The sequence below is a fragment of the Colobus angolensis genome, unplaced genomic scaffold (assembly GCF_000951035.1).
Source record: "Colobus angolensis palliatus isolate OR3802 unplaced genomic scaffold, Cang.pa_1.0 Scaffold106, whole genome shotgun sequence".
Classification (NCBI taxonomy): domain Eukaryota; kingdom Metazoa; phylum Chordata; class Mammalia; order Primates; family Cercopithecidae; genus Colobus; species Colobus angolensis.
The window spans coordinates 2,259,651-2,274,931 of NW_012111586.1; the positions used below are offsets into that span (position 1 = coordinate 2,259,651).

The window sequence follows — 15,281 nt, forward strand, 5'->3', positions numbered from 1 at the left end:
TCCAGACCCATGTACCAGCAGACTATCTGGAGACTTTCTTGTGAGCACGTGCTATCAATCCAGACCATGGCCACCTCCCTCCCAAGAGACCTGTCTACCATAACCTCAGTATCCTGACCTTTTGAGAAATCTTGTTGCCAGCCTCTTCATTCTTTGACTTTAGCACTAATGGCCGTCTCCATTGTATCTAATTTCCACCCATTTTCACAGTAACACACTCAACCTTTTAAACATCCTACTACTCTTCCTTTGAAATATTAAATCCAAATATCCCTGGTTTCTGACAATAACAAGGTTATTATCCAAGTGCTTGGAGACCAGGAGTGTTTTGAATTTTGGATTTTTTTCAGATTGCACAATATTTGCATATACATGAGATATCTTGGGGATGGGGACCCAAGTCTAAACACAGAATTCATTTATGTTTCTTCTATACTTTATGCACATACCCCGAAGGTAATTTTATATAATCGTTTATAGAATTTTGTGCATAAAACAAAGTTTTGATGGCGACCCATCACATGAGGTCAGGTGTGGAATTTTCCACTTATGGTGTCATGCTGGTAGTCAAAAAGTTTTGAATTTTGGAGCATTCTGGATTTGGGATTTTCAGATTAGTGATGCCTAACCTGTCTGTATACTTTTTTTTTTTCACTCACTGAAACCTTAAAATTTATACCCTTACTCTCTCCATATGTATTGTCTCTCCTGTATTCACATTTTTCCTTGCCCACTTCTTTTTCTTTGAATTAGAATGTTACTCTGTCACCCAGGCAGGAGTGCAGTGGCTTGGTCATAGCTCACTGCAGTCTCGGCCTCCAGCAGTCCTCCTGCATCAGCCTCCCGAGCAGCTGGAACAAGTATGCTACCATGCCTGGCTAATTTTTTTTTTTTTTTTGGTAGATATGGAGTCTTGCTATGTTACCAAGGCTGCTTCCACCTTCTCCAGCCTCCCAAAGTGCTGGGATTATAGACATGAGCCATTGGGCCTGGCCCTTGTTCACTTTTGATGATGTTCCCAAGAGCGACCACCTTCTGCCCTGTTGGCAGAGCCCACTACTTCAAGTAATCAGAATTAATCCTCTGTGGTCTGAGTCATTTTTGGTGACCCGTTCTCCCTTGCCAGTCATTGACATAGGGATGGGCGTGTGTTCTGGCTACTGAGACGTGAGGGTAAGTTTGCTGAAAGGCCTTCAAGGAAAATTTCTTCTCTCTTATGAAGACAAGCATGAGGGAAAAATAGTCCTTTATATTCTGCTGGATGTTTTTGGACCTGCACATAATGTCTGGGACTGCAGACTCCCTTGAGGGGAGTTAGCCTATGAAGACCATGCTGAAGATGAAAGAAAAATGGCAACAAATCTGGGTCCCTGATAACATTGCTGAGAAGCTGAATTAACCAATCTTAGGATCACCTTACTGCCGAATTTCTTTTGTGAGATAATAAATCCCCTTATTGTTTAAGATACTTAAAATTGGGGTTTCTTTTTCTTGCAGCTGAAAGTACACTAACTGATACAGAATGTAAAGGCAGGAAGGAGAATGACATAAGGAATGGACCTTACAACATAGAACTCACTGAATAAAGGAGGCAGGCCGAAGGACAAAGAGGACGCTGCTATTTCAGGCTGGGAAGTTGGTAACCCTTTTTTTCTTTTGCTCTCTTGAAACATTTGATCAAATTGTTTTTTAGCTGTATCTCAGGACACAGGCTATGTTAGGAAAAAGGCTGAAAGAATCAAGTTTAGACTAAAACCCCAGTGAAAACAGAGAGGGAAGAAATATAGCTTTACTAAGAAAGGCATTCTATGAGTATGGCTTGCAATATAAGTTGACTAAATGCCCCTCAGTTCCACAAAGTCATCAGACTCTTTAGACTTCTTTCTTTCTGTCCTGCCATTCTCGGCATGTGGTTTCCAATCCTCAGACTATTTCATAGTCCAAAACAGCTGCTGGAGCTCCAACCATCAAATCCATATTCCAGGAAAAGGAAAGGGGGAAGGTGGGAAAAGGCAAGAATAGCGTATTTCCCAGCTGAGTTATTTCCCTTTAAGTATCATCCCTGGAAGTCCCAGACAACACACTTCCTTTTGTTTCACCAGCCAGAGCTCAGAGACATGGCTGTACCTAGCTGTGTGGAAAACTAAAAAAGTAGTCTTTTAACTAGGTACACACTGATTATTATACAGGGGTTCTATAATTATACAGGGGTTCTATAATTATACAGGGGTTCTATTTAGTGAAAAAGAAGGGAAAAGTCATAGTTTCTGTCCTAGCAACATAACTGACATGTCTGTCTGCCTTTGGAGCCTGGATTGCACAGTCCATTACTTTTCAGTCTTTTTCTTGCCAATCCTCAACTCTCTTATTCCCTTTTCCTTGTCACCCTTGCCTGGAAAAACCCAAAATCTGCCTTCTCTGTGCCTCCCACCTGGAGCGTGTGACTAGAGAAAATCCCAACCATATAGACTAGTGCCACTTACAAAATCAGAGTCATCAGCCTCAGTTGGGTATATAAAACTGCCCAGCCAATCTCCAGTGTTCCTGATCAGTGTGCACTCTCTCTCCCTTCAGCCCTAGTGACAATTTCAAGTTTCTCTCCTTTCCACAAATCTCAAATCCCCTGCCCTCAATATCACCACAAACCCCTCACCCATACAAACAATCTTATCTTCTACTTCACAGGAGCCACATAGAAGCCACTCTTATGAGTCTGCCCCAGTCCTCTCATCCTGTCACAAGAGAGGGCCAAGCCTGATGTCACTTTTTTTTTTTTTTTTTTTTGAGATGGAGTCTCGCTCTATCGCCCAGGCTGGAGTGCAATGGTGTGGTCTCGGCTCACTGCAACCTCTGCCTCCCAGGTTCTAGCGATTCTCCTGCCTCAGCCTCCAGAGTAGCTGGGACTATAGGCTCTTGCCACCACACCCTGCTAATTGCCTGATGTCACTTTCTAAGCCCATCCCTCCACTCCCCACCTGGGTAGGGTCCAACCCAGAATCCAGGCCTTTTCAGGGTCCTTCCATTATTGAGTACTCCTATTTCCACTGATACAGCTTCACTTTTTTCTTCTGCATTGGCTCCTTCACATAAGCATGTAAATATATTAATTCTCTCCCATCTTGGGAGTAAACAAGTCTCCCTTTAACTCCCTTTTCCATTTGGCTAGTACCCAATCTCTCCTCCCTTTTAGAGGCAAACTTCAGAGCTGTTTACACTCAGTATCTTATTTCCTCATCTCCCGCCTTGCAATCTGATCACTGCTTTACCAACACTGCTTTCTCTAATGATCCCTATGACTCATGAGGATGAAGCTTTTCAGGTTTTGATTGATAGACAACTGGTGAACAGTTCACTCCTTAAAGCTGTCTTCCCTGGGCTTCAGTGACCCACCCTCACTTTCTATGCAATTCTCCTTGGTTCCTTTGAACACTCCCTTTCTTTTGATCACCTCTTAGATATGGGTGTTGCTCAGAACTGTCATTGGTCCTCTTCCCTTCTCACTCTCCTTCCCTGGGCAAACTTTCCCCTCCTGGAGCTTTAATTACCATATATTTTCCAATAATTTCTAGGAGCTTTAATTACCATATATTTTCCAATAATTTCTAGGAGCTTTAATTACCACATATTTTCCAATAATTTCTAAGTCCATATTCCCATTACCACCATCCTGGTCCAGCCCACCATCATCTCTCATCTAGGTAACGGCAGTGCCCCTGCCAATCTTTCTTCTATGGTGTCCTTTTAAACCACCAATCTGGTCATTTCACTCCCTGTCTTAAAACCCAGGCTGGGCGCGGTGGCTCAACGCCTGTAATTCCAGCACTTTGGGAGGCCAAGGTGGGCAAATCACGAGGTCAGGAGTTCGAGACCAGCCTGGCCAACATGGCAAAACCCCGTCCCTACTAAAAATGCAAAAAATTAGTTGGTGTAGTGGCACCTGTAATCCCAGCTACTCAGGAGGCTGAGGCAGGAGAATCGCTTGAACCCAGGAGGCAGAGATTGCAGTGAGCCGAGATCACACTACTGCATTCCATCCCGGGCAACAGAGTGAGACGCTGTCTCAAAAAACAACAGCAGCAACAACAACAACAACAACAACAACAACCCCTTCAATGAACCTGGAGCAGAAAAAGGACATTAATGGAAACACTGGTGAAATTAAAATAAGGCTTTTTTTGAGACAGGGTTTCTTTCTGTTGCCGAGGCTGGAGTGTAGTGGCATGATCTCGGCTCACTGCATCTCCACCTCCCAGGTTCAGGCCAGTCCCGTGCCTCAGCCTCCCAAGTAGCTGGGATTACACGCATGTGCCACCACACCCGGCCTAATAAGCCCTTTAATGTAGCATAGTACCAATGTTAATTTTCTGGTACTGATAATTGTATTGTGATTATGTAAGATGTTAACATGAGGGAAAGCTGGGTAAGGGATACATAGAAACTTTCCTACAAATATAAAATTAATTCAAAGTAAAAAGTTTAAAAGTCAAAAATTAAAACCACCACCACCAGCACCACCTCCAGTGGCTCCTCACCCCTCTTAGGACTGCTCAGCTAATCCCTATTAAGTTCAATATTGCCACCTTGCCTGACTCAGCTCCCAGTGCATCCAAACCCCTTTATAAAAGTCTGAGTTCTGGACCTGTTTACATCTCTAGTCTCATCATTCCCACTCCCCTGTTGTACAGCCAAGTTCAGACTCATTTGCCCCTTGAATTTTCAAATCCTCTGCCTTCTGCCTAGAAAACTCCCCACTTCTCACCTGGCTCATTGCCCTCACGTCTCAGGACCCAGGACTGCTAGTGCTTCCTCTAGGTGCCTTCCCTCCATCCTGCCTTCATGTTAGGAACCTCTTCTGTGTGCTCCCACAGCAGCCAATTCTCCGTGTATTGTAACTGCCTCTCCTTCACCTCCTGCTAGACCATGAACTCTTTGAGGGTACAGATGTTATCCACAGAGACACTCAAGAAATATATACTGAAAAGAAGAAAGGAAGGACCAGAGGAAAAGAAAGAGGGGCAAGATTACAGGCAAACCAACTCCAGCCTTGACATGCCCAGGACCTGAAACCCTGTCATGGTCTTCGTCTCCAGCTTCCAAAGCCCTGAAGGTTTCAGACTCTTCCCCACCTCCATTCCCTTCTAGCATCTTGGTTTCCCCAGGACTTTGCTGTGCAAGGAGACTGGCTGGGACCTGAGCTCTCATCTGTCTGGCCAGCCTGTCCTGCAAACCCAGGCAGCCAGGGGTGGCAGTGGTGGTGCTGGGGTGCCCCAGTCCTAGCCAATGATGCCCTGGAGAAAGGCCTAGCTATGCCTATGGTCTCCTGGAAGGGGGGATGCCCTCCCTAAGCCCTGTCCCACCTGGTAAATATTTCATCCTCAAGCTGCTCAGCTAATCCCTATTAATTTCAATACCGCCGCCTTGCCTGGCTCAGCTCCCAATGCATTATTTATCCCCTTTGTTTGTTTGTCTCTAACAGGTGGGCCCCAGCGGAGGCGCTGACTGGGGACCAGCCCACTCTATCAGTGTGGCTGTGAATTAATCATGAGGACTAATGGGAACCACCTCAGCTCCAGGCACTTCCCTAGCTGCCTCCCCTGCCCTGGCACCCAGGGGTGGGTGAGGGCCATCTCAACTCAATTTAACTCAATTCAATACAGCACATTTTATTTACTATCTGCCTACACGTATCAGACAGTGTGCTATGCTTTGGGGATATAAACCGAATGAAACAGACATTTCTTGCCCTCAGGGAACTTGCAGTCTAGTGAGGGAGACAGGCATTAAACAACTTTCAAACAAATAATTTCTTAATTACAACTGTGATTAAATGCTATACATGGGGAGAGCAAGGTGCTGAGAAAAAGTACATGGGGAGACGGGGACTTGATCAAGACTAGGAGTCAGGGAAAGCATCCCCGAGGAAGCAAACTTTAAGCTGAGCTCTGAGGGATGAGGAGGAGTTAACTAGGTTGCGGGGTGGGAATATGGGGCTCTGGGGGAAAATAAAGCCACACGGGAAGGCAATGAGGTAAAAGAAGGTGTGACAGGTTTCAAGAGATGAGGGAAGGGTGTGGAGTGTGGGGAGCAGGAGGAGACTGGCTTAAGGGGGACAGGAGAGGCCGGCAGAGGACAGAGGCTGAAGTGCCCAAGTAGACAGGGGACTTCCCCTAAGCCAACAAGGCTCAGAGTGGGGACTCTCTTCTGCCAAAATGATCAAGCTGTCCTGATGGATCACCATGGAGCCCTCCTGAACACAGGATTTTCACTCACCACCTCCCAAACATACACTGCCACTACTTCTGCCGCCTTGAGCAACTGCTGATTTCTTGACCTTGTGCTTGTGGCCTTCTGAGGCTGTCGCTCGTGCTAGGCCCACCTCCTCCAGGGACTCCTGGAGTCCTACTTGCTCTTCTTGCCCACCCTTGAGGTGGTCAAGAGCATTAACCCTCAACTGTGCTGGTCAGGGGACTCAGGGGAGCGCCTGGCCCGGGGACTTGTGAGGAGACCTGCGTGAGCCTCTCAGCACCCTGCAGGCTTAGGTGCTTCCATGGAAAAACAGGGCTGGATCTGGCACCTCAACCCTGTGGTGGAACCAGGAACACGGCTGGGAACATTGACCTGCCTCAGCCAAAAGTGCTCACTTCACCTCCCACGAAGGAGCATCTCTCACCTCTGAAGCCCTGGTACTGGCCTGAGCACCCAGAAGACCTCAGCAAACATTTTCTGAATGAATGACTGAACACAGGGAAGGCTCCATCATCTCCCACAATGATCTCTTTCCCAGACACTTCCCTCAGAAACTTTTCTAGAAATTTAAATAGATGAAGGAGCAAATATGGGCCAAGGATTTTACAGTTCTTGCTTCCAGTGAGCCTGACAGTTAGGGGCCAGCATCAACCCCATTTTAAAGAGGAAGAAATAGAGACCCAGGATGGGAAACGACTTACCTAGTAACACTCAACCTTGAAGGCATGAGCCTTAAACAGAATGAGGTCAGCCCGGCTCCAGGCTCCAGCATATCCAGAGATATGCTCCCTCTGTGGGCATTTCCCCAGGCACCCTAGCTCTCTAGAACAATCCTAAAAGGCACCTGGTTTATGAACTAGGTGCAGCTCTGCCAGGGCAGAGGCCTCACCGTGCACATGCTCAGGGTTTGTAATTCTATTCAAAGTGGCCACTTTGAAAATCCATATGTCTCCAGGCTCCCTGTACATCATGGTGTCAAGTCTTGGAGCAGAGGCATCCATCAGGGACTCCCGAAGGCCACGGTCTGCATGCCCACATGCCTGATCCCACCCACGTGCCTGGCCTTGGCTCCCGGCGCCTGGCAGCACTACCTTGTCCTGTGCACAGGCTCACTGTAGCCCTAGCCCGTCTGCTTGGCCCTGTCTTACCCTGGCCTTAGACTCCTCTGGTTGCCCTGCCCTACCCCCGCCCCAGAATACCTCCTTGGCCCTACCCGGCCTCTGCTCTTCTCTCTTGGAGCCAGGCAGCCAGCACGGAGGCAGCCTCGATAACTCGCTAACGTGCTGCCCATGCTGTTCTTAAAAATTTATGACTGTGCAACATGAAAAATCCGGCTGAGGAGCCATCATTAGTGGTGCTGCCTCCCTCCCCCACCAGAGCCACCCTCGTAAATTGAGATTTATGGCTGCGGCAGGCGGGGCGGGGGCGTGTGCAGGCAATGAGGATGTTGGAGGGGAGACAGGGAAAGACCAATGAGGCAGCCGCGGGGCCAGGGGCTCCCCCCTGCGGCAGCTCCGGTTCATCGCAGGCTGCGGTGATAATCCCTGCGGAGAATAAGGGGCCGGCCTGGGTGTCAGCACAGTGCAGCGCTAGATCTCGCCTAGCAGTGGGATGGGACAGGTCGGGAGGGGCCTAAACCAGTCACCGGCTCCTTTTGGTGTATAGGGCCAGATTTTGAGGTGCCAGGTTCGAAGCAAAGGCCTCTAGGGAGGAAGCATCATCGTTGGGGAGATCACAAGGCCTGGCCACCAAGGTCAGCTTCTCCCACTGGAGTCAGCTTCTCCCACCAGAAGCATCTGGGTTGGGCTGACTGTCCTATCCCAACCCAAGAGTGATGGGGAGGCAGGAAGGATGCCTAAGAGCCTCCTCTCCCCTTCCTCTGGTAAGATGGGTCCGTGGAAGGGATATTCAGAGCAAGAGTATAGGCCTGAACCCCATCACACAGCCTCCCCCAACAAAGGCCAGGCTGGGGCTGAAAGGAAAAGGAGGTGGTCCCACAGCCTGCATCCACCCTGCAGGAGGAGGGGAGGAAGAGTCCCCTCCTCCTCCTCCCCTGCTCACTTAGCCCTGTCAGCCAGGCCATTATGAAATTGGGGTTTCATTTACAGACTAATTAAACATTACAGCTTGTTCACAATTACAACGCGGGGATGAGGGAGTAACTAATTACGGAAGAAATGAGCTAACATTTATCTCTCCTCCCACCCTCCCTCTCCCTACTGCTGCCCCCTCCCCCCCCAATCTAGCTTCTTCCCACTCCCTGGTCACTACCAACTCTCTAGGCTTATTTCCTAGGGTGGGAGACTGGAAGGGGCCTAGTAATCCCCAGCCCTGGACATAAGATCTAACTGCTATTCTTAGCTATTCTGGGAGAGGAGCTGAGAACTCAGGGCCCTGTGGCAGGGGACAGTAGGTGCTTTTGTGCAAGACCCTGTGGGTATGGCCTGTGATGGTATATGTGTGGCTATGATATCTGGTGTGGGGGTCTGCTCTGGGGTGTGTGACAGTGCTGTGGGGCTGCGAGGCTCTACATTATCTCCATTTTGTGGCAGAAGGTCTTGATGCGACTGCTGCAAATCACTGTGTGATGGGATATGAGCGTGAATGAATCATGCCCTCAACCCTCAGCCCCAAGCCAGGACAGAAAAGAACTAAGTGGCTGCAGGAGGTGATGGTTAATGCAGGCCTGGGATATGGCCCTGAGAGCCCAGAGCCCAAATTCCTGCTGGGCGGCCCCATTCACTCTCCTGCCCCAGAAGCAAGAGGGGCAGGGTTACCCTGCCCTGGGACTCAGCTGGCCTGGCCTTGGCCTCTGGCCAGATGCCCACTCTGGGGCCCAAGGAACCTCCTGGGGGCCTGGGGTGCCCCCTGTGGGCAGGAGTCCTGGGGTCTGGCTGGCCTGCCGCAGGGTTTAATAATAGTAACAGTGAGTGTAAGCGTTTCCATCCTTCCTGCCTTTGGGCAGAAGAAGAAAGGAAAGAGGAGGGAGAGGAGGGAGTGGAGGGAGCCGGCTGAAGGGAGGCTTTGAGGCCTCAGAACTCACATCAAACGGCAGGATCTGGGCCTAATTGTCTGACCCCTGCCCCTGCCTTCAATCAGCTCTGCGGCTCCCCGCCCGCCCCTTGCCTAACTAGCAGCCATGTTCTCCTCATTAGGACAAGCTCCCCTTGCACACGTGTCCCCGGACATGTCCCCAGCACTCCCAGCTCCCAGCCCTGCCTGGTGGGAGGGTACAGCAGGGACCCAGTTTTGGAGGGGCCTCTGGGACAGCTATCCCCTCAGCCACCACAGCAGGCTGGCTTGGGCAACCCCAGCCCCTCTCCTTGAGCTACATGGGCCTGGAGGCCGTATGCTGGGACACACTCCTGGGCTGGCTCAGCTGCTGGGTATATTCTGTCCTCTGTGTGTCCTTCTTGCTACAGCCCAACTGTCTCAGACACACAGCTTCTGAAAGCAGGGCCTGTTTGATTCCAGTCCCCTTTGGCCTGGTTCAGCCTGGCTTGGGCTGGTTTAGCCTAGTAGGAGGTCTGAGTCAGGGTCTGTGTTCACAGGCTAGTAGCTGAATGAACTTCTCTGCCTACGGTACAAGGATGGCTCTTTTAAACGGATCCAGGCGTGGTGACATGTTGCGTGTCTGCAGCTGGTGGGATGGCAGGAAAGCAGTACTCATGGTGGTGAAGAACTCCAACCCTAGACTAGGAGAGATCTGTGTTCAAATTCCTGCTCTCTCACTTCCTGGCTGAGCAGCTCTCAGTCATGACAACCTTCTGGAGCCCTCAGTTTCCTCATATCCAGTAGAGATGACAGCCTTTATCACGGGGTTTGAGAATTCAGTGACAGAACAGATATAAAGCCCTCTGTACTAATACCTGGCACTCAGCAAACAAAGAATGACACTGGTGTGATTCAGACCAGGCCAAATTCCCCTCTCCGCAAGCCACAGGCCCCACTTTGCCCAGTGGGGCCTAGGCCTGGTCAGTAGTGTCCAGGATGGGAGAAGCTAAGAGGAAGGGTCCAGAACCCTGCAGAAGGAGAGGGGCAGCCCCAGGGGGCACAGCTAATGCCGACGACAGAGCACCTATGCTGGAGCCAAAGCATCGGGAGGGATGCCCCACAGTAGTTGCAGGTGGAGGGGCAGGGCCAAGCTTAAGGAATGTCAGCTGGCATGAGGTCAGATGGGGTGGGCCAGCAGGGCTGGTCCATGAGGTGTGGATTGCCCCATGAGTACTGTGGGCCTGAAAGGAGGGGCTGCTGTGAACGCCACTGGAGTGAAGGCTGTCTGTGCCGCTCTAGGGACTGATTCTCAGGGTACCAGGGACTGAGGGAGGGGCTGGCCTGGTCTGGGCCCTGACATTGTCTCTCACCTTAAACCAGTGGTAATGACTTGCAAATATTGATGAAAACACAAACTACAGAGATTGTGTTTTTCGGGGAGTGAAGGTGGGGAGAGGGGATAAGGAGGAAAATAAACTGAAATGAAGTCCAGTTATCTCCCATCTGTGGCTGCTCCTAATCCCCCAGCCCAAAGGAATCCAATGCAGTCCCTTATCTGCCCTGTCAATCACTCAATCACCGCCCAGTGCTTGGTGGGCACCGCACGCCCTCACACACACTCAAACACATGCTCACACATGCACACACACGCACACACTCCAGTGACTCTTGCTCTAACACTCCCGCCCACCCCCAGCCCATTACTCCTCTGAGTAGGAGCAGCCAGCACGCGGGTCCTGCCAGATGGATGTAATTTGCATAATATCAGCAGCGGAGGCTGCAAGATCACCAGGGGTCAGGGCGCTGACATCCCCACACAGTCTATCTGCAAGTGCTAATTTGGCCGGCATTGATCTGTCTTTCTGATTTCTTTGTCATTTAAGTCTGCGATGGTTTGACAGGAGATACAGAGAGAGACAAGGGGAGATGAGGCCGGGGCCTGGGGCTGGAAGGTGGGGAAACAAAGACTGTACTTCCTGAAGAATCAAATACACAGAATACATACATACATACATACATACATACATACATACATACAGGAGAACCTTCCTCCATCCATCTGTCCATCAACTCACCCATCCATCTAGCCATTCTTCCATCTATGGTTGCTACTGAAGAGTAGTCTGGTGTCTGGCAAGAACCAATTCCTCAGATGTCTCTGGGGCTCCAAGGGGGTCAGCTCAGGGAGGAAGGAGCCAGCACCCTCTCCCAAGGCACTATCCAGGCAGGCCAGTGCAGACCCTGTCAATGACGGGGGAGTTAACCCTTCTCATGACCATCCACCTCCCTGGCTTCTCACGTTCTTAGGTCCACACCAGAAAGAACTGGATGGGAGGGGGCAGTAGTGTTGGGGAAGCAAACACTCCACTGTGCTCTGCCCTTCCCCATAAGGCAGCTGGGCTGACTCCTCCCCTCCCAGCCCTGAAGGTGGCCAAAGCTAGGGGAAGCGGGCAAGGTACCTCTCTGGGACAAATGGGGAGAAGGACATCAAAGTCTGTAGAGGTCTCACATCAATGCATCACCACTCAGATCATCTGAAGCCCAGAAGACTCCACGAATCTCGCTAATTCTGAGGCTCTCTAGCTGAGCCAGAAAGTCCCACATCCTATCAGATCTAAATGCTACCTCCTGAACCCTCAGCCAAGGTCCTCACATTCTTCCTTGCCTTGGGTGGGGGGTCCCCCACAGGAATCGGGACACTGCCAGGCTAGATGTCATGGAGAAAGGGGATGGGAGGAGAAGACTGCAGCTCTGGGAAGCAAGAACCCTCTGCAGGGAGGTGGACATGGTCATTCTGTCAAGGGATGCAGAGGGGCTTGAGGCTTCCCAGAGGTGCAAGGCCCCCTCCCCCAGGCCACAGTGGCTCTATCTTGGTACCACCCCCTTTCCTTGCCTATGGCAGCAGGAATAGGGTGATCAGAAGGAACTCCCTGCTGGGCAAGAAGGGGGCTGGCGTTTGGTGTGTGCTAATCCCGGGCCCGAGGTCTTCAGAGGGACCCGGGAAACTTCAAGGAGGCAAGGCAAAGCTGTACTGCAGACGAGCTCATTAGCCAGCACCCCCCCACCCCCCCAACGAGGAGGAGGGCGGGCAGCCCAGTGAGCGTGGCGGCAGAGGCGGCAGAGAAAAGGCTGTCACTGTCCTTTCTTCCTTTTGGTACAAGCGTCTCCCTGAGCCGACGATTCTCCCGCAGTGACACCTCTCACGGGCACTAATGAGATCCATGTCACAGAGCTAATGTGTTCTGACTGGACTCTTGATAGACACCCCACTCCTTCAGGGGAGACCACAGGCCAGCCCACTGCCCCACTGGGGGCCAGGCCCCCACCCTGCCACCTTCCAGCCCAGCTCTCTTGCCAAACAGTTCTGGGTAGCAAGCTCTTGAGAGTCCACTTGGTTTCCGGCCATGCCACCTGTATCACAAGCCTCACCGGGATCCTTCTCCATCCCAGAACAGAGGGGCCAAGCTCCTAGGCAGGACCACCCAGCCAGGAATCAGGGAAGGTTCCAGTTACTCTCCTAGCCTGCTGAAACCAGCAGTAGTCTGTGGGGCCTCCAAGTTACAATAGCAGGTGAGATTTTACTGACATTTCCTGTGCAAATTTCCAAAAAAGAAGGGAAGGAGGCCCAGGCCCTGCCCTTAGAGAACCCAAGTACGTAGGGCCAGATCATTACCTCTGACAAATTATAATAGGGCCCAAGTGTGTGTTTTGAACACTCATACTGGGAGGGCCAGGCAAGATTCCCAGAGGAGGTGGCCCCTGGAAGATTAGCCGAATTTTCCTGGGCCATGAGGCAGAGAGAGAACTGAAATCACAAAGAACCGTCAGGGCCAGAAGGAGGTCAGATGCCAACAGTTGCAGGTCCCTGGCTCAGGGAGACTGTAGCAGCAGAGAGGGAGTGGTGATGCTGCCTCTGCTTTCTTCCTCAGTTGCTGCTACTGAAGCTCTGCTCAGGCCTGCATGTTTCACTTGACGCTGAGGGAAATGAGAGAAGCGAGCTTGTTTTCTTCCACATCGTCTCTATTGGTAGCGCAAAGCCCAGTACCAAAAGGGTGCTTCATACTTCCGCAGTGATAACACAGGCTCTGCACTCAGATGGGCTTGGGTTTGAAGCCTGGCTCCTCAACCAACTGGCTGTGTGACCTTAGGCAGTTCACTTCACTGAGCCTCAGTTTCTTCATCTATAAAATGGGAATGATGATGCTTGCCTTCATAAGACTGTTGTGAAAACTGAATTAGTTAATATAAAGTGCTTCCAAGTAATGTGAGTGCTTACTGCCCCTTTGCTGAAATGAATGAAGGACCACTCAGCAGTCCCCTGTGGAGGCTGCCTTCCCTCAGAGCCCGTGGTCCAAACCGAAGGATGCTGACAGAGACCATCGGCAGCCCTGGAGTCGGCAGTTCTAGATGCATGCAGGCCCTACTCACCACAACCTGCTCTGGCACCAGGCTGTTCACCAGGCTCCCAAGGCAAAATCCACTACCGCAGAAGGAAGTGCCCTCCCCTGACTATGACGTCACGCTGACAAGCCTCCAGCAGCCTTTCTGCCCAGGGCTGCACCACCTCTGTACCCTCCTTGACCATCCCTAAACCCGACTTCACCCTCAGTCCCCAGGGCCAAGCCCACAACTCCACTTGTGAGCTCTGTGGGGGCAGAGCACTGTGTCTGCCATTGTTACCAATACATTTCTAGCACCTACCATGGTTCCTGATGTATGGTAGGTCCCAGATAGTGTGTACGGAATGAAAGAAAGTTTTACCTGGTGTCCTACCTCTATTTCCAGGGCCGACGCACTCTTGCTTACCTTGCTGCCCCCACCTTTCAGCCTCCCTGTCTGCAGTCTGTCCTCACTAGTCCTTCCCCTACAAACTATGAGCATCCTCTGACTGAAGCCAACACTGACCATGTAACTCCCCCGGCCAAAACACTCCTACAGCATGCACAACCATCCTAGTAGCCCTTTCCCCTATGGCCTGAGCCCCCTCCCCACACCCGTCACCCCAAGCCTGCCTCTGTGCTCTCTCAGCACCTTCACACCACCCATGCCACACTCCTGTGGCACTGCAGGAGGACTGAGCAGACCCTGGACATGGCTCAGCTGTGGGATCCGCAGCACCCTTGCCTGGCAGCCACCCAATGCTGCCTCACCCCCCACCAGCCAATACACATACCACTCCCCATTCCAAGCTGGCAGCTCCTCACACAGTTAATTAGCACCATGTCACTAAGGACCAGCCTGAGTGGCCAGTGACAGGAGCTGACCTCTGACCCCCAGGGCTGGGAAGCAGTCCACATCAAACTCTTACAGTGCGACCCTTTTAGCACGCACAGTAACTCGGGGCATCGCCAGCTGAAGCTCATTAAGGCTGTCTCTTTGGTGCGAGGGCCATTAACCTCACTGCTCAAAACCCACGCCTCCCCTTCCCCGCCTCTCCCAGCCCAATTAATGCCCTATATCCTCCCTCCCTTCCAAGCACCCTCACCCACACCTCAGAGCCAGCCTGGAGGTGGCAGGGCAGCCCTCTTCATTCAAAGACTACAAAGACCAAGTGTAAAGAAGCCCAGTATCCTGGGGAGCCCCTGGTGCTGGCAACAGAGGAGGGAGCCCCTTTAGCCCCACAGTGTGCCCAGCACTGCATGAACACTTTCCCAGGGGACTCACTGAGCCTTCCCAACAACCCAGAGAGGCAGATGGCACTGTCCTTCATCTACGGTCACAGGGTTCTGGGTAGAAGAACCAGAACTACTTCTGGCTCCAAAGCCCTTACTCCATTGTCACTCAGAGCCTTGGGCTGCCCCATGGGGCCCACCCAGATAAAGAAACCACCTTCTCTGAAAAAGCAGGGGATACCTCAGAGGTCCTAACCTAGGGTCAACAGGTGAACAGACAACAGGGGCATTGCTGAGTCTCAAGAAGCACAGAGTGGGAACAAGGAAGCCCTTCTTCTCAAACACACACCCTGGGACAGATGATAGAAGGGGCACCCAGATAAAGTATATGTGGGGTGCATTAACCCTGGCTGTCCCTAGCCCCCAGCC

The 15,281-nt window shown here is 51.4% G+C and overlaps 1 protein-coding gene across 8 annotated transcripts in view; it reads right to left on the reverse strand.

The window, feature by feature from the left end:
* The window catches only part of ERI3 (ERI1 exoribonuclease family member 3), a 137,914-nt gene that overhangs the window by 9,727 nt on the left and 112,906 nt on the right, over nt 1–15,281 (reverse strand). The gene's annotated exons all lie outside the window — the stretch shown is intronic.